The sequence below is a fragment of the Sorex araneus genome, chromosome 7 (genome assembly GCF_027595985.1).
Source record: "Sorex araneus isolate mSorAra2 chromosome 7, mSorAra2.pri, whole genome shotgun sequence".
NCBI lineage: Eukaryota > Metazoa > Chordata > Mammalia > Eulipotyphla > Soricidae > Sorex > Sorex araneus.
In genome coordinates, this window is record NC_073308.1 from 62,961,439 (window position 1) to 62,968,451 (window position 7,013).

Consider the following 7,013-nt stretch of genomic DNA (forward strand, 5'->3'; position numbering starts at 1 on the left):
AATCCGAATGTTCTGTAAAAGATAAAATAGAATTCACATAGCAAATTAATATTTTAAAGGAATAAATTATATCAATAACACTCCCTTGCTTCCAGATTTTACATAAAGCTACAGTGGTCAAGACAGTGACTTTTGTTGTTGAAATGATGGCAATATAATCAGTGGAATACAATAGAGTCCAAAAATAAATTCGCATGTGTATATTCAGTTTATTTTTACTGTAGGTGTAAAACAATTCAGTGGTAAAAGGATAATATTTTCCAGAAGGAGGGCTGATACAATTAGCTATTATTACTTAGGAAAATACATCTTGACCTATACTTTGAATTACATAAAAAAAACTAACTTCAATATAAATCACACACTTATATGTAAAACCTAAAATTTGAACTTTTAGAAGAAATCCAAAGAAAGTTCTCTGTGACTTAAAGTTGACCAACATTTCATAAGCATGACACCAAAAACATTATGAAAGAGAAAAAATGTTAAAGAAAATTTCAATCATAGAAGAAAAAAATTAAACTGTAGTCCATAAAAGTTACAAACTGCTTTTTGAAAGAAACTATTAGAATGAAAATTCTATCTGTATTCTAGGATAAAATGTTTGTTGTACACATTACTTTAAAAAAATGGTATAATATAATATTTAAATATCTCTTAAAATTCAATGATAATAAACAACCCAATCAAACAAAAGGCTAAAATGAACAGACATGTCACCAAGAAAATACTACTTTATTTATTGTTCATAATGTTATACATTATATCTTAGTATATAAAAAGATGTTTATCGTCATTTATTGGGAAAAAAACTGCAAACACAATATTATACCACTAAACACCTATTGGTAATGATAATAATAATAATAATAATACCACATTCTTGGAGGGGACTGGAGCAATTCTGTTATGAATGCAAAATGGTAAATTCAGTTTCTAAAACAGTTCTAAAACAGTTTGAACAACTTCTTCAAAAGTTAAATGCACACTTAATAATGTCAGTAATCTGATTCCTAAGTATTTACCAAGTGAAATGAAGACCTATGTTCACACAAATATCCCTGTGCAAATGTTTATTACAGCTTTCCTTGTAATCACACCAAACTGGAAACAACCCAAATTCCCCCTCAGCAAAGAAAGGGATACATAGTTTAGGGTGCAGTCCTACAATGACCTGAAAATTCAAGTACAATTACTAGAGAATTGAAGAAACAAAAGAAAAAAAAAACGAACTCTTGCACAACTTAGGTGATTCTCAGATGTGCTCTGTTACGCAAAAGAAACCACACTCAAAGACTTTAAGTGCTCTGATTCCATGCATAGGTCATTCCTGCAAAGGTAGTACTACAGGGAAACAAAGCAAAACAAACCGGTGTTTGCAGAAAGCAGGAAATGGGGAAGGGAGGAGATACCTGCTGACTTTGGAGGGTCATGGGGGATGTTGCAGGGGACAGAATCGTTTCATCAGTGCAAGGTGGTGGTGACAGAGGTGACACATCAAAGGCTGCACCAGAATGAGAAAACTGGGAGATGGCTGGGAGGTGGTGGTAGAGTGACTATATTTGATCCAAAACAAGAGGCGAGAGGGCCAGAGTAAGAGCCCAAGAGGGGGAAGTGACAACTAGTCATGGGCAAACAGCTAGTGCCAGGGTCCTATGTCAGCCGTTTGTGTGACATTAGTCATTTGATATATTGGGGTTCTTGAGCAAGCTGCTTAATCTCGCTCAGCCTCCATATCGTCTATGAAATGCAGGCGCAAACACATTTTCTGAGACTGAGACCAAACGAGAATATGCACGTGTACTGTCTTAGCACAGTGTTTGACACAGTAACAGTGACTGTTGCCCCTGCCCTGGGCTCCCCTGTTTCCCAGCCACAGAGAGAAAGGAAGATTCCAGTCAAGGGGTCCCTTGATTCGCAGTGTACTGATAACCCCACGCCAAGAAAGTGCCTCTGACCTTACTGCATTTTCTCCCAGGTAGAGGGACGGGCCCTGGGCTGGTGAAAATGACAGTTCAAGACTTCTCCAGCTAACTGTATCTCATGGTGATTCAATAAAATAATTTAAAATAAATAAATAATAAAATTATAAAAATAGAAGTCTGGCTAGTACATGTGAAAAAGAAAAAAGAAAAGACTTCTCCAGCATCATCCAACAAACATTTCAGCACAGTGGAGGTCCTTGTTCACAGCGAAAGCATGAGTAGATACCCTCACATGCTCTTTCTTTCCCCAGAATCACGATTAGCCCCTCCATTAGCCCCTCTGACCAGCTTCCTAAGATAGCCCTTCAAATAAACTCATCCTCCCTCTGTTCCAATTCGAATCGTGCTTCCCAGAAAACCCAGTGGGGCACAAGATTTATTTCCAGAAAGGTAACTTGGAAAATCTGACACTAACACTTAATGGAATGTCCTTGTACCCCCAATCGGAGACCTTTGTCCTTATCAAATGCTGCTTATGCTCTTATTCCTCCTTGTGCTGCTTATGCTCTTATTCCTCCTTGGCTAAACCCCGGGACCCCCGTAATCCTGCTTGGCAATTTTGGCACAAACGAGGAAGGCAGCGTTTACAAATGCAGCCACACACTAGGCTTCTCTGCCCTTTGCCAGCCCAGGGGAAGGAAGGATGTGCTTTAGGTGAGCGCCCTTCCTGCCCTCTACCCCACCCACCTGTTCAGATGTAATCCTCACTTCCAGTCCCCCCGCCCCCCCTGCCTCATTCTTCCAGACTCCCCTTTCCTAAATGCCTCTCACCTGTGCCAATCCCAGAGCCACCTACCTTGGGGCTTTAGTTTGAGCACTCCAGGAAGGGAGCTTTCGCTTTCTCTGGTGTGTGTGTGTGTGTGTGTGTGTAAGAACATAGAGAGAACTATGATAGAAATGTCTCACCCCAGCCCCTCTTCCTGCGCAAGCAACCAAGATTTAAAGCTTCTCCAAATACTTCCAAAGCCTCCCCTACCCAGCCCCACACCACGCATATCCTGTGGGGGAAATAGTTCTCAAGCTGTTGGGAAGAATTTCTAGGAAAGAAAATTTAACCCAAGACTGTGTAGCAAATCAGCCCCGTTGTAACAAGATTTAACCAACACAAAAGCAGTCTTGAAATATTGTTGTATCCTTTGAAATGAGATTACCGGCTATATATGGTGCGCCACATCTGGTTATGATGGCAGGCCGTGCTGAAGCGGCCCAGGAGCTGAGACTAGTGCCGTCTGATAGAACTTGCTGAGGGCTTGGGGGCCGGCTTCGTCTCTGCGGCCAGGGAACACTGAACACGTGGCTAGTGCCACTAAGGCAGTGAACTTTTCACATTCATTTGAACAGCCAGGTTGACCGACTCTTCAAGAATAACGCAGGAACCTCTATTTCCAGCACCGTTTATCACAGAAATTAAAACTGGCACTTCTAAGAGGATTCTTTTGTGCTGTTTTTTTTTTTTTTGTTATCGTTGATGATAAGGTTTTGCTGGGAGGTGCTGGTATTTGAATTCTAATCATTTTGAATTAAATTGTTAGGAGCTAGAAATATTTCCATGCCTTTGACATATTTTTTACATCCTGAGAATCATGAATAGCCATATACCATTTTCAAAATGTTTGTTATACAAACAAAGGCTAAATGTTTCTTTCATGGGAAGATTTTCATCCGAAACTGCATAAAGAATTCAGCACCGGTCCCCCTCCCATACTGTTCACCCTCTTCAGCCCCTATCCCATCTCCATCCATTCTCTAACTCCCTTAGGAAGAATAACTTTAAGGAGATTATTGCAAAAGTCTAAGCCTCTCACATTCTCTTGTTTTTCCAATGTGGTAATACAAAAAGTATCAATTGTTGTTTATCTCTTGCTATAAGTTCTGAAAACCTAAATCATAAGTGATATTTTTGAGGCAACCTATTAGAAGGCAGGTAACTGACAATGCAGATAACTATCGGAGAGTCTCTTGCCGATGCTCTTGGCTGTCTTCCTCGGAGGGGATGAGCTCCAGCTTCCCTCCACACCAGGAGCAGAGTTACTCGAGGCCAAAGACCTCTGGAGCCCAGCTACAAGCCATGCTCAAGGCCCCTCTCCACACGTTCCGACAAGCCTCACGCATGAAGAAGATACCAGCAGAGGAACCCAGGTGTGTGGGACCTGGGATTCCAAGCCTGCTCGGATTGGGACTGGGCCTCTTCCGCCCATATTTCCCATTCTCCAGTAGCTAGGCAGTCATACTCAGGGACTGCCCCCGGCACCGTGTAATCCCATCAACAGCCAACATCCAGAGACTTAAAACCAAGCTCCCGGAAGCAACTTCTTATAGCCTACTTCTCCCTCTGGGAGAACCTGGCAAGCTACCGAGAGTTTCCTGCCCACATGGGAGAGCCTCTCAAACTCCCTATGGTATATTCATATGCCCAAAACCAGTAACAAGCTGGGTCTCATTCCCCTGACACTGAAAGAGCCTCCAATGGGGCATCACTGGGAAGGAGGAGTAGAGAGAGGTTTCTAAAATCTCAGGGCTAGGACGAAAGAAGACAATCAACGGGATGATGATGATGATGATGATGATGATGATGATGATGATGATGATTAACTGACAATATCAAGTCATTTATTTTCATTGATTAAAAAACAAAAATGGTCTTAATAAGGTCTTAATCCCTGGTTAACCAAAACTGTCCTTTTAAAGTTAAGGGTCTCCGTAGTTATAATTCAGCCTCTCTCCTCACATTGGATATTCCCTAGGACGACTTCCTCTTGCGCCCCTCTCCCTCCTCCCAGCCTGTGCTATATTATTTCATCCTTTCCATTCTTACCCTGCTTTCGCTTACTGACTCATTGTTCTTTCTGTTGATTTGGCTCATTTTTTTCCTCCAACATTACTCAGAGTTTCTCCTTCACCTTCCACACATCTCACTATACATGAAATTTTCCATCTCTCTCATTTACCTCTCAAGCCTCAAGACTGACAGACAGCTCCCCCAGCCTGCGCGCCAGTCCTCTCTCCATACACACCTCACACCGTTACCCACATGCAACGTCTCCAGAGACTGCTGGTCACCTGCCTCCCATAACCAGGTCCACATGCTGAGTCCCACACGCCAACAACCTCAGAACATCATTGTTCCCCTCTGACAGAAAACAAAGTGAACAGAAGCCTCCCATCCCTGCCTTCTTTCCTCTCATCATTTTATGTTATTTCCCAACTACTCCCTCTTCATTGCTTTCACCAACTTACAGGGTCACCATGGAAATTGTCCCAAATTACACTTTCAAGCCACTCCCCTTCTCCAAACACTTCAATAGATCTCCATGGTTGACTGCTACTGCACCAAATCTAAGCCCCTTGATTTTGCCGTATTCTCAGGAGCCACGTGTTAACCTCTTAACCTTAAGCCCATGTTCTCTGTCTTTGCTTACGTGCAAATATAGAACTTGTTGCAAATTCCAGATTACACTTGTCACAACTTCTAAATTTGCTTATTCCGTGCTTGTTTCCAAGCCCTGGCTCAAATATACCTTCTCTTCCCCATGCTCATGTCTGCCTTCTCCGTGTAAGTCTTCAGTGTTAAACCTCCCCTAATAAGTATTGCCTACACTCAGTTGTTATTTATTGGTGGTTGACTATGTGGCAGTAACATAGTCATAACTCAGTGATGTGTGACTCTGTGTGTGTTTATATGTGTGTTGGCATTTGAATGTCAAAATGCATGTGGGGCACATAGACCACTTTCTCGTACTTGCAAACTATTAGCAATTAGTACTATGTTCATTTGTATTGTTACTATTGCTAATTTTGCTATCATGGAAATGATCTCCTCTTATATTCTAGAAAACTACTATAGTGCCTTGAAATTAGTATGTGCTCAATAAATACAAATTCTATAAAGTAATTTTCCTGCATGGATGCCTTGCAAAGAAATTCACAGAAGCATAGAAAAAGTGAGTGATGGAAGGAGCTTAACTAATTATTATGAGTGTGGAAAATAGATTTTGCATTGAAAATCCTTTTATAAAAATCTTTATTGAGTTTGTGTATACATCCAAATTATAATATATTTAGTTTCTTCTCGGGAATAACAGCCCTCCTCCTACCCATCTGTCATGTCAGGTTGCACTGAGCAAATGCTAATTTACCTTTTTGATATACCATTTGACAATTTCTGGTTTCAGATATCACACGCAAGGTTGCACATCAGTGAATCAAATTTGAATCCATATTGTCAAGTTCATATTTAGAATAAAATTATGTTGCCTCTTTCATACAAACTAAAAAGTAAAGTTGTGTATCAAATGAGAGTGTGCATGTAACGAATGCAGAAGATAAAAGAATGGCAAAGGAAAACATTATTATATCATTGATGATAAAATTACTGAACCAACTCAGTTGATTTATGGAAGAAGGCTGAAGAAGTTTTGGTTGAACTTTTGCCGTGCAATTTCTGAGTGCCCATTCCATTAATTCATTAAATGAAAAGAGCATTTGTTTCATTTTAATTATCTCAGATACATATGTTAAATACCCTAAAAGCTAAACACAAGCAATAATATTTCTGTCTTTTTTTATTTGCAGATAAAAAAAGAAATCTGCAAATTTCTTAGAAATAATTAACCTATAATGAATAAATTCTTCACTTTAAATGATTTATCCGATGCAAAGAAAGCAACATTGCACTAAAAATTCACATAACCTAGTCACTCAGTACAAAAATAGAACTGAAAAAGCATGAAGAGCAATTTAGTCTAATACAAAGGAGAAAATCTTGTTTAATTTTATAGAATAAATAGTCATTTCATAGAATAAATAATTATTTCATATTTTCCATAGTCCTACTTTTTGTGAAACTTGGAAAATAATTTTATTATCAGGATCAAAGACTTTAAATTTCTTTCATCAAACATCAATTTCGAACACTCAAATCTAGAAAAAAAAGTCAACTTATTTCTAATCTTAAAAGTCAATAATATAGACAAAGAGAGATATAGGAGGAGTTCCCCCTATATGGGAAACTGCAATGGGACTTTCTTG